At 44.0% G+C, this 14,632-nt stretch overlaps 1 pseudogene; it reads right to left on the reverse strand.

The window, feature by feature from the left end:
• Positions 1–1,843: 1,843 nt before the first annotated feature.
• On the reverse strand, positions 1,844–1,968 carry LOC132656716 (small nucleolar RNA SNORA17; annotated as a pseudogene).
• Between the last annotated feature and the right edge of the window lie 12,664 nt (positions 1,969–14,632).

Consider the following 14,632-nt stretch of genomic DNA (forward strand, 5'->3'; position numbering starts at 1 on the left):
CACTCTTGTGTGTGTGTGTGTGTGTGTGGCTAAAACATTCCATTATGTACATGTACTCATTTGTTAACAAACACTTAGGTTCGCTGCATTTAGCCACTGCAAATAGTGGAACACTGGTGTGAGGGTGTCTCTGTGATGGATTGAAGTGATGTCCTTTGGGTACACACCCAGGAGTGGTATAGCTAGGTCATGTGGAAGATCCGTGTTCTGACTGTGTTGGTTATGATATGGTGGGTATGGACTGAATAGGCAGAAAGCTACGGAGCCCTTGCTCTGTGATCTTTGTTGACATTATGGTCCAGGTTTTAGAATCAATGGAGCGGGGCTGGGGCTGGATTTACCCAAAGAGGTCCTCTACTTAGTAACTGGCACTCAAAAGGTATTTCTCTGACACAGAACACATATTAGGTGTCTCCATGCCGTGTCTCCTTCGATGCCGTGTCTCCTTCGATTTTGTATTAGTTACTTTTCTATTGTTGTGATAAAACCGCATGATACAGGCAACTTATCAAAGGAAGAATTGGCTTGGGCTCACGGTTGCAGGGGTTTACCATCCGTGATGGCAGAGCGGAGGCACTGGGCAACAGGCAAGGTTGCTGGAGCAGAAGCTGAGGGCTCACATCTTGAACAGCCACCACAGGGTAAAGAGAACAAACTGGAAATCAGGTTGGCTGTAGCTTCAAAGCCGGCCCCGAGTGACACAACTACTTCTAGCAAGGCCGTGCCTCCTAAACCTACCAAACAGCGCCGCCAACTGAAGACAAAGAATTAGAACATCCCAGCATATAGGGGGCGCTGTTAGTTAAACCAGTACAGATTTGGTCATTAGCACCTTCCTGGCTGATGAGCAGAGCTTCAAATGCCTGCCTTCGAATGACTCAATAGGTGTTGACTGAAACGTGAAGATGAATACCGGAAGTTTTTTTTTTCCTTGGTATATACAAAAAAATAAGATTAGGTTTCATAGAGGCTTAAATTTACTTGCTGATAGCAGCTTGCTGTCAGCGGCCACTCCGAAATTCAATCGATGGATCGGGGTCTGTCCACTGAGCTGTGATGCATTTTCATGCTACCAGGGAGCTACTGAGGCATAGTTTCCCCCAGAGGGAGCATCTCAGAATTGCAACACTCTTCAGAGCACCGAAACAGTGTTAGCTTAGGAGACGAACTACATGCAGTTTTGAATTGGATTCAGAACAAAGAGGTTACAAAGCAGAATTCCACCTAGATAAGCCCAGAGGAAAATGGTCACCACCACTTACTTGGAACCTGCTGTGTTTCACACTCTTTGAGAACAGTTAACATAGCCATCTTGATTGAACTTTAGGACCACCGAGTTTCTTTTTTCTTCTTTCCTTCTTCTTCTTTTTTTTTTTTTTTTAACTTTTTATTGGTTCCTTGTGAATGTCACATCATGCACCCCAATCCCACTCCTCCCTCTCTCCTCAAAGACACCCTCCACCCTTGCAACCTCCCCCACCAACAGAGAAAAAAAAATCTCGTTGTGGAAGCTGTAGTGTGTCCCACAGGATACCCTGTTGTCCACATTTCTTTGCTTACAAACGGTCATTGCAGTGACCCCTTGGTCTGGTACAAGTCCTCTGGCTTCTGCTCTATCAGCACTGGAACTCACTGAGACTCCTCTCAGATAGTCTGTTGTTACCCTGTATGGTGGAGCTGCTGTAGTTTTGAATCTATAGGATGCACCCCTTCATGTACTCCAGAAGTGTAGTGATAAGAGAGATGTTAGGGGGGACCGAACTTGCTGTCACTTCAGGCTCACTGCCAGTCTGGGGCCCCTAATACCAAACTGGTGGATGTCTCAGGCTCGCGTTTTTCAAGAAATGTGAGGCTAGTCATCCCTCAGATTTTTGTAGGTCAGAACAGTGAGCATAGACAGAGCCTCCCTGCCACCTGCTGACTCACACATGACACAGCAGCCACACCTACAACCCCTCTAGGGGTACCAGGGCATTTCTTCGAGTGTGTGTGTATACATACATGTATGTGTGTGCGTATACACGTGTGTATGCAGGCCAGAGGTCAACCTTTGCTGTCGTTGTTCAGGTACTATCTACTTTGTTTTTTTTTTTTTTTTTCATACAGGGTCTTTCACTGACTTAGAGCTCACCAAATAGGCTAAGGTGGCTAGCCAGTCAGCCCTAAGAATCTGCCTGTCTCTGCTTCTGCTGTGCTGGAGTAACGAGGGTATAGCGCCATGTCCAGATTTTTATTTTAATAGGTTCTTGGAACTGGACTCAGATCTTCATACATGTAAGGACAGCATTGTATTGGGTGAGCCATCACCCTAGCCTTCAGGGGCTACTTCTAAAGAAACAATGTGATGGCACTAAAACAGCATGTCTAACCTCTAGCTTGGACTGAAGGACCCCATTTGAGTCAATCCGACAGACATTTATTGAGCGCCCACTGATGGTGGCCTAGCCAGTGGAAAAAAAAAAATGAGCCTGCTTTTAGCGAGGGTACCATGTGGTGACATTACAGGTCCTGACATACAGTAGCTGCTTAATAAAATAATCGTCTCATGTAGGGACAAAGAGTTAATGAATGCTACCACTGCCATGTAGAATAAATTCTTTTAGAAAAATCTAACATCAACATTTATAAGAGGAAGTGTAGGGCAGCTCTAAGCTCACATAACATGAGTGGATATTAAAGATTAGGTAAACTAATCCTTGTGAGATGAGAAAACAGAGGCCACAATAATTTGTTCAAGGTGTCAGAGCCTGCTGGCGGCAATGCTTATGGGAAAGTGTCCTTAATAATCCAGCGCTCTAAGAGTTGCATTTTTCCTTTTCACACTGGCACCATATCAGCAATGTCACTTCGGTTTCTCTTTGCGTGTAATCATGAAAGTGGTATTGTTATGCTCTTCCTTGGAGAGCATCTCTCTATGTTCCCTCAAGCATGGGGATGTGGGCATTAGCCAAAAAGCATCGATTACATATCAGTCATAACAAGCAGGTTCTTTTGAAAGAAATGAGTCATCCTGCAGATCGAGCTTTTAATACAGAAAGCTTGTTGATGGTTTTTATGATTCTCCTGATACCTCTGAACACATGGCTCTCTCTCTCTCTCTCTCTCACACACACACACACACACATACACACCATATCAGATACCCAACGGTGCATCTGCCCTGAGACCAGTGATATGCAGAATTCTACTGCAGCAGCAGCCTCGAGGATGCACTCAAAAACTGCTGACTTACGTAAGGACAAAGTAGCTCTCTATCACCTTTCTTCCTTTCTTATCCATCTTATTCTCATCTCTCACTTCCCAGTCACCCTAATTAGGATTGTTATTGGAGGTGCCAGGAGTCACATTTGATTCTGCCACAATCTCCACTAGTTTTTTTTTTTTTTTTAATTTCTACAACACAACAGCACAAACCAGTATGATCATTTTTACTAAGTAGCTATACTACACAGTTTTTTTCCCCCCTAAGGAAGCTGTGAAGGCCTCTATTGATTCTCTCCCTCATTACTGCATGATCTATGCATCTGCTTCTTAGGACAAAAAGCCTCAGGAATAAATACAGCCAAGACATTTATTCAAACAGGTTAGTTATCCCAAATGAGATCGCTATGCTATGACAGTCCATGCAAAAACCTCAAAGCCAGCAGACTCCAGGCTAGCATCACACTTTCATTCCAATTACCTAATAGTCAGCACACATACGCGCTAAGGGCTGTCCCTCTGCTGTATGCATATACCATTTGGCAAATATTTACTGAGAGTCTGTTGTCATGGTATAGCTGTGATGTGCTCCTATCAACATTTATCTTGAATTTTAGTTGTCAGCGTGATGCTGTAGCTTCAGGAGGTAATGAGGTCATGTGGGAACCTACCCTCATGGAGAGATTATTGTTACTCCTGGGGTTTATGTTAGCTGCCTCCAATATGGTTGTTTGAGATCTGCCTAACTCATTTGCCCCCATCTTGTCCATACACACCTGTCTCCTCTTTTGCCATTTTTTTTTCTTTCCCTTTATGGAGCACATGGGTCCTTGTCAGAAGTAAGAAGATACCGCCCCTTCTCAGCTTCCAGAACTGAGTTAAAACAAAAGGTTTTTTTTTTTTTCTTTATAAATTACTCTGTCTAGAGCATTTTCCTATAGTGACAGAGGATGGACTGATAGGAACATCCTTTGGTTTTGAATCGTACTTTAATTTAAAAAGATATAAACACACGAGCCACTTTGACATCACATGGTAGACTCTTAAATATCATCTCACACAGCAAGTATCTCCAGGCAGCTGGGCAAACTTGGGAAGTCGGGATTCTTGGAACACATGGTAGGTTTACTCAGCCTAAACTTGGAACTGTTTATGCCAAGACATTTCCAGAAAGTGAATGAGCACACGGTAGCATAACCAGTCCACAGCGTATTGCTTGGGTTGTGAAGATGGCCTGAGGAGTAAAACACTTGCCAAGCAAGGATGAGATCCTGAGAGCTCACTCAGAGCAGAATGCAGAAGCATATCTGCAATCCTAATGCTCCTATGGTGAGATGAGAGGCAGAGGCAGGATGGAAGGAAATTAAAGGGCAGCTAGTTTGTCTTATAGCTATAGCAAACAATACGATATTGGAGAACCTGTCTCTAACAAGATAGAAGGCAAGGAGCAATAACTGGGGTTATCCCCTGACTTTGACACACACTTTGTTGCAGGCATACACCTGAACACACACACACACACACACACACACACACACACACACACACACACACACGTATGAACATGCACACACATGAAAGGGGGGCTATAAAAAAAGACATGGAGAGATTTTTTTAAATTAAAATGACTCCTTCTATTAGAAAGTTGGGTTATTAGCTTGGCTTATTATATTATACTTAAACATTTTAATTTCAGATGGAGGAAACTGTCAGGTGGCCTTTAGCTTTAGCATGCATCCCACAAGTTAACATGCAGTTACCAGTGTGACTGAAATTAGGTGAACTTTCTTCATCCTGAAGATCTGATAGCTTCACCTTAGTATCATCCAGCCTAATAGAAGCCAATTTGAAAAAAAACCCTACAAACTGTGATTTCACCTAAGTGAGTGACATTCTGGAAAAACTATGGATATAGGAGGAAGATGGTTTCTAGGGATCAGGAGGCAAAAGAAGGATGAAGAGGCAGCTCAGAAAGGATTTTTAGGGCAGTATGAAGGTTACTGTCAATTGTCAACTAGGCACTTAGAAGTATTTGAGTATCTGAGTATCTCTGTATGGAATTGTCTAGATTCAATTGGCCTGTTGGTATGTTTGTGTGGCATTATCTTGATATGATAATTGTGATGAGAAGCCCTGCCCATGGTGGGTGTCACTATTCCCTAGGCAGCAGATTCTGAACTGTATAAGAGTGCAGAAAGTGAGCTGAGAACTAGCATGGATATATTAACTCATGTTCTCTGCTCTTGACTGAGGACGTAAGGAGACCATTTCTCTCAAGTTTTTGCTGTCATGAGATCCCTGCTGTGATGGATTTTACTCTGGAGCTCTGAGCCCAATCAATTCTTTCCCCCTCAAATTGCTTCTGTCAGTGTATTTTAACAACTGGAAAAGAAAGCAGGACAGGCAGTGAAACCACTCTGTGTGACGATCCAGCCAGGCCATTTTGTGTGTTGAAACCTGTAGATGGTGCAACACCAAGACCAGCCTGCTGTGTAGCCATTTTCTTCAGGATATATGTTGCCTCCTAGAGGGTGCAGAGAGGCTCTAAGACTCAGGAAGCCAACGGGATTAAGTTCAGAAAGTCATGATTTGTGAGGCCCCACCTCAAGGTTAGCAAAGCAATGCACTATTTCTGGGGAGGGGTTTGAGGTAGTCTGCGGTGGATCTGCCAGCAAGGTGGACCCACAGCTCCAGGGGTACAACTCTGTGAGTCATCGTCTCTGCTGGGGTGGACTTTTTGGTGATGTGTCTGTCTTTGAGTCAGCCCTGCTCCTCCTGTTAGTAATCCTGGCAAACTCACTGACTCACCAAGCTAGTGGAATTATTTCTTTCAGTCTGTTGCTAATGTTGTACCTAGGGTGAATAGACCTCTTCAGAGATCTCATGATAGAACCCTAATATGCACCATGCATTTGGGCTGACAGCGTCCTCTAGTTTGGATTCATCAACTGAAACAAACATACCACGCTCTGCATGTGTTAGGCCAGGGGGTGGAGAGGGACTTTCTATGCTTTCTATTTCTATTTTTCTGCGATCTTGAAACCACTCTAAAATACAAGGTCCACGAGAAAAATCTAATGTGTATTTCAGCCCCTTCTTCTGTCACAAGTCCTTGGTTTGTTGGTTGACCTAACAGCCCAATCAAATGAAAATCTATTCTGCTCTCTCACTTATGGTCCACCCCCACATTCCACCCTCCTTCCTTCTATTAGACTATGTTAAAGTCTTTCCTTAAATAAGGACTGCTTTCCTAGTATATCCATCTAACGTGGAATATTCAAAGACTGTAGGCATTTCTGTTACCTCCCTAAATGCTAGAAAAATTTGCCCCACTCCCTTGTGCACAGTCTGCTATGGACACACTTCTCTCAGGCTTAACTCTGACCTGTCCTCCCTCTGAAATCTTCTGCATGCCTTTAAGGCCTTGCCTAGAATGGCAAGCTAGATGGGAGTTCATTGCTGGAAGCCATTAGACATCAGGGAGGTCTCCTGACATCTTGCTTTAGCTATGCCTTTGGGCCATCCATGAAGCTGCTTGTTTTACCCAGAGAGGATGCTCAGTGTGGGGAGGGCAGTGCTTCTGCGCAACGGAGGGACATTGATTTCAAATCCATTAGCATAATTCTGCCCGGAGACATCGGTTACCTGGGAAGGGCACCCTGTCACTAGAGATGTTGCATTACTTTTGCTTAAGATGGTCAGAAGATGAAATAACGGGGCTCCATAATGAAGAGATATCTCTGCATCAGAGGCTTGGATGCAGGAGGCTCCCTGGTTTTAAGGCTGAATTGCTTATGGTAGGACATGCATTACTTCACCTCAACAGAGGCTCTGCAGTCTGCTCTGTTCAGAACAAAGACGCCTTGATGGGCCTCACAGATGGCTCCCTCAGGCTTTCTCGGGAGAGCCCCTCAAATTCATCAGCCTCTGTCTTCTCTCCTTATTCTTTGATAAAGAACTAATCTAATAACCCATCTCCTGTCATGCTCCGTTATTGTTAATTAAATGAGAGTAGGTGATCAATTGGTCTGGATTAACATAATTAATCTTTAAATCATACATATTCAAAAGGCTCTAGGAAGCATCTGGGTATTTTCTTAACAATTGCTAGAGTTGATCAAATTAATACCAGCGTACCGAATTAGCTGATGACTTTGAGAGAAGCATCTCTTTCAAAGTGATGTCTTTCAATATAGGAAATCCCATTGGAATTAAGGGAGGCTGGATATTTTTTGGGGGGAGAATTAATTGTCAAAAACAGCATATTTGCAAGAGGATCAGATTCTCTGCCGGGGTTTCCAGAATCACTGAAGCACAGAAACACCGCCCTCATTTGTCTTTTCAGTTGTGACCTGGTCTTGAACAGCCTGCCCGCGTACTAACCGCTAGCCTTCTAAGGAGCTTTCCCACAGCACCGCTGCACAGATGAATAATTACAAGCAGCCATATTTGAACCTTCTGTTTCCCAAGAAACCCAAGGACTAATGACATTGCTTACACAGACTTGCCTTCACGCTGTTTGGACCCAGGCTTATCACATCAAAGAGTCCTTCATCAATTCTTCTTCACAGGCACTGAAAACGAAGGGGTCTTCATTGATCTTTGAGCTTAAGTTATGGGAACCAAAGCAAAAGGCCAGGTACAGACGTACGCGTGCGGTCCAAGTGTTAGGGGCTTGCAACCTTTTATCCATCCCTATACTCATCAGGTTTGAAGGAAAAGGCCATTAAGAACACTCACATGTGCTTTTACCCTTTGCTGTTTCTACTTCTTTTCTGCTGAGAAGAAGACATTAGCCAGTACATGCTGTAATTAATAGCTAAGGCCTCCTGAAATCCAACAGGCCAAAGTCAATTCCTCTGACTCAGTGGGATTTTCAAAGTGGCCGTTGCTGCAGTAATCCCCAGACTGCGGGAGATTTGATACTGAATGCTAATGGTATGCAGTGCAGAGGGGAGAGGGTGTGTGTGTGTGTGTGTGTGTGTGTGTGTGTGTGTGTGTGTAGCAGGAAGAAACTAGCTTATAACAATAGCTTTTGTTCAGCCAGCAGTTTGGAAGAGCTGAGGCTCAGGAGCTAACCTTCCACAGATCAAAGCAGCCCGCTTCTATGTCAATCTGCATGCTCCTTCAGTTCCCCAAGCTGCTATTTCTGGAGGATTTTTAGTCTGAGGAGAAACTATTAAATAAACCATGCAGTTTCAATCATCTTTTATATATGATGCTTGCACTTTTAAAATATACCGCATCTGGATATTTTTACCTAGATGATGGGGTTTTTAAATGGACCCACCTTAATCTTTCTTTTTGCTGTTTTTGTTTTAAAATAAACTATATATGTAGTTTATTTTTTTCCTTTTTTATTTATTATTTTTTTAATATTAATTACAGTTTAATTGCTTTGTATCCCAGCTATAGCCCCCGCCCTCATTCCCTCCCAATCCCACCCTCCCTCCCTTATCTCCTTCCTGTCCCTCTCTAAGTCCACTGATGGGGGAGGTCCCCCTCCCCTTCCATCTGACCCTAGCTTATCAGATCTTTTCAGAGCTGGCTACAATGTCCTTTTCTGTGGTCTAGCAAGACTGCTCCTCCCTCGTGGGTCGGGGGGCAAAGAGCCAGCCATTGAGTTCATGTCTGAGACAGTCCCTGTTCCCATAACTAGGGAACCCACTTGGATATTGAGTTGCTATGGGCTACATCCGAGCAGGGGTTCTAGGTTATATCCATGCATGGCTCTTGGTTGGAGAAACAGTCTCAGAAAAGACCCCTGGGCCCAGATATATTTAGTCCTTGTGGAGCTCCTGTCCTCTCCAGGTCATACCAACTACCCCTTCTTTCATATGATTACCTGCACTGCCCAAGGTTTGGTTATGGGTTGCAGCATCTGTTTTCATATACTGCTACAACCTTAATCTTTTAGATCAGTCAAAAGATCCCACTAGGCGAGGATCTTAGGCTCAGAAAGCTAGCCAAGGAAGCCTCTAAATATTGAATAGTAACAGTAATAATAATAATAATAATAATAACAACAACAACAACAATAGTAAAAGCAATAATAGAGACGAGGTTAAACTGGTTTATTTGTTGACCTAACGCTACAGAGCAGATTGTCTCAACATGCCCTATGTCCTACTCTAGTCTCAGGTTCATCCACAGCATTGAGAATGCAAGGATTTCTCTCCTGGTCTCTCTTAGTTAAGAGCGTGTGTATATAATGTGTCTGGTCATGTATCAGGTACACAGTAAGAAAAGCCCTTTTCACTAAGTGAGGTATTGTCTTCATTTGGAAGTTGTTTTTTTTTTTTTTTAAATTACAGTTTATTCACTTTGTATCCCAGCTGTAGCCCCATCTCTGGTCCCCTCCCAACATTACCTTCCCTCCCTCCCTCTTCTCCTCCTATACCCCTCCCCCAGTCCACTGATAGGGAAGGCCCTCCTCCCCTTCCATCTGACCTTAGCCTATGAGGTTTCATCAGGACTGGCTGCATTGTCTTCCTCTGTGGCCTGGTAAGGAGGTGATCAAAGAGCCAGCCACCGAGTTCATGTCAGTGACAGCCCCTGTTCCCTTTACTACAGAACCCACTTGGACACTGAGTCTGTGGGCTACATCTGTGCAGAGGTCCTAGATTATCTCCATGAATGGTCCTTGGTGGGAGTATCAGTCTCAGGAACGACCCCTGGGCCCAGAGTTTTTGGTTCTGTTGCTCTCCTTGTGGAGCTTTAGTCTCCTCAGGTCTTTCTATCTTCTCCTTCTTTCATAAGATTCCCTGCACTCTGCCCAAAGTTTGGCTATGAGTCTCAGCATCTGCTTTGATACTCTGCAGGGTAGAGTCTTTTAGAGGCCCTGGAAGTGATTTTTTTTTAACCTCAGGCATCATCCCTTCATGGTGACGCCATGGTACCCTGAGCACTATATAAGCAGTGTTTTATAAGCCCCCTCTCATTTGGCTCTGGACACACACAGAGCCAGCCATTCCTCCCTGAGCTTCTTTTGCAGAAGTGTCTGTTACACTGGAGGCAGGGTGTGTGCTGAATGAGTCAGGAAAAGAACTCATGAGTAATGTTATCAGATGAACAATGAATGTCCTCACAGCAGTTTGCCTATATCATCTGCCTCCACAGTGGATGAAGGCATCTCTAAATAGCACTAGGAGCTCTCTTTGACATCCATTGTCATATGCCTTCTCTATTCTGGAAGGGCTACCTCTCTCCTCCAGACACCCACAGGCAAAGGTACTTTTGCCCTGCCTTTAGAGAGACAACACTCTGAAGGGCATCCTGTCCAACTCCGGCGAGCACTGTAAGTGAATTTGGACTCAGGATCTCGGAAGACTTATCATAGCCCCAGAACAATGTTCTCATAGGCAACAAAGGAGACCTGCACTTGTTCCTTCCTCTGAAGGCTCCGTGACATTTGTGGTATCAGTGAGTTCTTTTGTTCTTTTGATTAACTGCTCTTCTGAAGCCTGGAATTAAGGATTCGCACAGGAGGCCAGGCCACAAGGGACCTCAGGTGGCCCTCTGAGGCCGGTGGGAGAAGCTGTTCTGGGAGGATCATGTTCTGTTGTGGTGTAGGGATGTTCTTTGGGTTCTTACTGCAACAGAAGAGCTAAGTTGCCTCCCATGAGCCATTAGCTAATTAGGACACCTATTCCTAGTGTGACATCTAGTCATTTTAAGAGGAAATTCCAGGAATCTGCGGTTTGAAAGTAGTTGTCATAGTAAAGCAAGTATAGCCTTTCTTTCTCATCCCTGCTTTGTGGGTGCTTTTTGTTCTCAGCTCAGCTCTGCAAAGAAACTGCTGATTCATCCACTTCCCCTCGCCACCGTCGCCAGGATGAAAGGGTATAAATAATTTACATTAAGATATCAAGACAAGCAGTGGTTTTAAATTTGTTGCATTCCTGGCCCGAATTACTTTCATAACAATGAATTAAACTAAAAAAGGCCACCAATGGCTGCTCTAAGCATTTTAATATGGTTGGAGCCGCCCCCGTTTCTGCAAGGTCCTAGCTTGAAGGTCAAAAAGTTTTTTTTTTTTTTTACTGCCTTTACTTGCATATGGGTAACAGACATACACTCTGTGTGTGTGTGTGAAAGAAAAAGACAGAGATATAGAGATAGGGAGACAGAGACAGAGAGAAGGTAGACAGACAGACAGATAGATAGTCTGATAGACAGAATAGCCTCAAATGTCATTTCTTAGGTGTCACCCACCACATGCTTTTGAGACAGGGTCTCTCCTTCAACTGAACTCACCACGTAGGCTAGGCTGACTGGCCAGCAAACCCCAGAGGTCCTTCCATTTCCACCTCTACACAGCTAAATCCACACCCAGCTTTTTCACTCGAGTTCTGGGGACCCAAACTCCGGTCCTTAAGCACTTTGACGGACGAGCCATCTCCCCAGCCTAGTGTCAGGGGTCTTAGTGTATCTTGTATTCAAGAAGGAACTGTTTCACGGGAAGACAGAAGATGAACAGCACAAACTCCTCCACACTCTCCTCATGCCTGGGCTGAAGGACATCACCACCTGAAGAGCAGAAGCTCAGCAGCCTCAACACAGAGTAGAAACAAGATGCTGTTAACCTTAATTAGATAATTTGGTGTTGCTTCCAAGGGCACAGAGCATCGCTGCAGGAAGTGGCAGTACAGAAGCAGGGGACTGGCTGCTTCAGGTTAAGTGTGGGCTCCTGTTGGGATAATTGTCCTGAGTGCCCTTCGCTTCAACAGAACTTGCTTTACTCAGATGATCTGGTTCACTTGGTGGAGCCCTCGTAGTATTTTGCAAACTACTAGGTGGTTCTTGATGATTCTGGTTCTTGGCTCCTGTTGTCTTCAGTGGCCTAAATCCTGCCAGTGCTCTTAGATTAGGTTATAGCTCCATATATATATACACAAATATGTGTATGTATGTATATATATGTGTATAGTATTTTTAATACATATACACTTCTCACTAATTCTTCTAATTCCACCCAGATCCATCCCTTCTCAACTTCACATTGTTGCTTTTAAAACCAATGAATCCAGTTTGTTTTACCCATGTACTCATGGACATGGTGCCATCCCCTGGACCATGACTCCCCATAAGTCATCAACTGGCAATAGGGCCTCCGGAGGGCCTATCGTGGATGAACAGTCCTCATCTACTTATTCTCTGCACTTTGGCCAATGTTTGTTCTGCATTAACCTTGGTTGTTTTTGCAGTGGCTCCTTTGAGGATGCCCCTGGGGCTTGTAAATCACACAATCTATTCTTAGCTCATCCATTGTTATCTTGAACTCTTTGCTAAGTCTGACCCTACGGATGGGATGGGATGGGATGGGATGGGATGGGATGGGATGGGATGTGTGTTCCATTCACACATCCGTCCCCCACCTCTCGCTACTGTGGTCTGTGAAAGCCGACGCTGATTTCACTACGCTCCAGTCTCTGATTCTCCTGTGACTATGCACTGTAGCCTCCCTCTCCAGGCCTGGGGCTCTGTGCTTGCTCATTGTATGCTGTGATTCAGTTGTCGTCACTACTCCGCTGATGTTGAAGTACAGAGCTTGTTTCTACTGTGCACATATATTGAATCTAGGAGAAACAACCCTCAGAGAACCTTCTCAGAGGCCATACATGAATTCCTCATTTCTCCATATCAGTTTCTCAGTCAGGTCCTAGGTTTTTTGTTTTGTTTGGTTTTTTTTTTTGTTTGTTTGTTTTGTTTTGTTTTTCAACACAGGGCTTCTCTGCGTAGCCTTGGCTGTCCTGGAAATCACTCTGTAGACCACGGTGGCCTTGAACTCATAGAGATCCATGTGCCTCTGCCTTCTGGGTGCTAGGGTTAAAGGTTTGTGCTGTTATCACCCAGCCAGATCCCAGTTCTTTATCTTCAAGAATCCATAGTTTCTTCCTCTGAGAGCACAGAACTGCACCCCAAATTCATAACTGCATCATTGCCTCCTTCCCTACTGCTCCCCCCACATTCCCTTTAGTAACGCCACCATTTTACAAGTTACTCATATTTAATAATCTGAAATTCATGCACACCAGCAGGCAATATACTCCTGAGCTGCATTCTTAGCCTGTGTTTTTGAAACACCATGAGCATAAACTTGGGGAAAGGGGGGGTATTTCAGCTTACCTGTCCCCATCACATGTCTTCATGGAGGAACTCAAGGTGGGAACCTGGAGGCAGGAGCTGGTTCAGTGGTCACAGGGAAGAGACGCTCACTGGCTTGCTCCTCAGGGATTGCTCATCTGCTTTCTTACAGCACCCAGGGTCACCAGCCCAGGGCTGGCCCTTCACACAGTGAACTGGCCCCTCCTACATCAGTCCCCCTCCCCCAAAGTGACACAAACTTGCCCATAGGCCATTTTGGTAGGGACACCTTCTCAAATGAGGTTCTCTCTTCTAGAAAAAAAAAAAAAAGAAAAAAGAGACTCTAGCTTGTGTCAAGTAGACATAAAACTTAGCCAGCACACCTTCTTTTTCTCTTATATTACTTAAAATTGTGTTTTACCATGTTACTTCCATAGTGAGGACGAAGTCTGTGTGTATCATCGTTCCATTCTTCATAGCAGAGCATCTCATTTGTGACATCGTTTGCAATTCGTCAAGTTACTCTTTCTGACTTAGGTGAGACACGTGTCCCACCAGTTCCCATGCCTCGTTTTGCTTGCAGCGTTCTCAACCAAAACATCCTGTCGGCTTGTGATCTGTGTGATCAAACTGTGTAAGGTTCTGTTTGCGTGGTTGCTGTTGTTGATAATGATCCCTATGCTGTTAGTCACTGCTACCATGGAATTCAACATTTATTGTGTACTAGCTTACATACAGTTAATTCCATCTCTCACTTCAATTGTGAACTTTCTGTGCAAAGATCCGCTTTTACAGTCTTGCAAATACTATGTGATCAATAAACCCTTCATTGATTTACTGTTCCTCAATTGAACCGACACTCATTGACTGAATAAGTTATTGGGTTAATAAATCAAATTTGGTTGATTGACTCATTGATTGATTCTATTGATTCAATGCTATCTTGCACACAGTTCCCTGCATTTTAATTTGAGGGGTGAGCAACACCAATATTTTATTTCTTCCTACCTCCCAACAATTCCTGGAATAGAGTCCCATAAATAAACTCTTGGGATCGATAAGACTGCCATCACTTCCTGGTGCAGTTATGGTGAGCAGAACTTTAGTATCTGAGTATTAATGACAGAGTGAACCACTGTCAGTGACTTTTTCTTTGAAACATCAAAGACATGATATAAATCTCAATAAAAAGGCAAATTAAACCCTGGCTTTCTTCCTAGAAGTGACACAGTAAAAACCAGACCATTTTTCTCTTTAAATTGAGAGAAGAGTAATATTCCAGAAGCCAGGAAGAACAGGTGATATTTCCAGACTACAGCCTGCTTAGTGAAATCACTTGGTGAGG

This window comes from Meriones unguiculatus, chromosome 9 (assembly GCF_030254825.1).
Source record: "Meriones unguiculatus strain TT.TT164.6M chromosome 9, Bangor_MerUng_6.1, whole genome shotgun sequence".
Lineage (NCBI taxonomy): Eukaryota > Metazoa > Chordata > Mammalia > Rodentia > Muridae > Meriones > Meriones unguiculatus.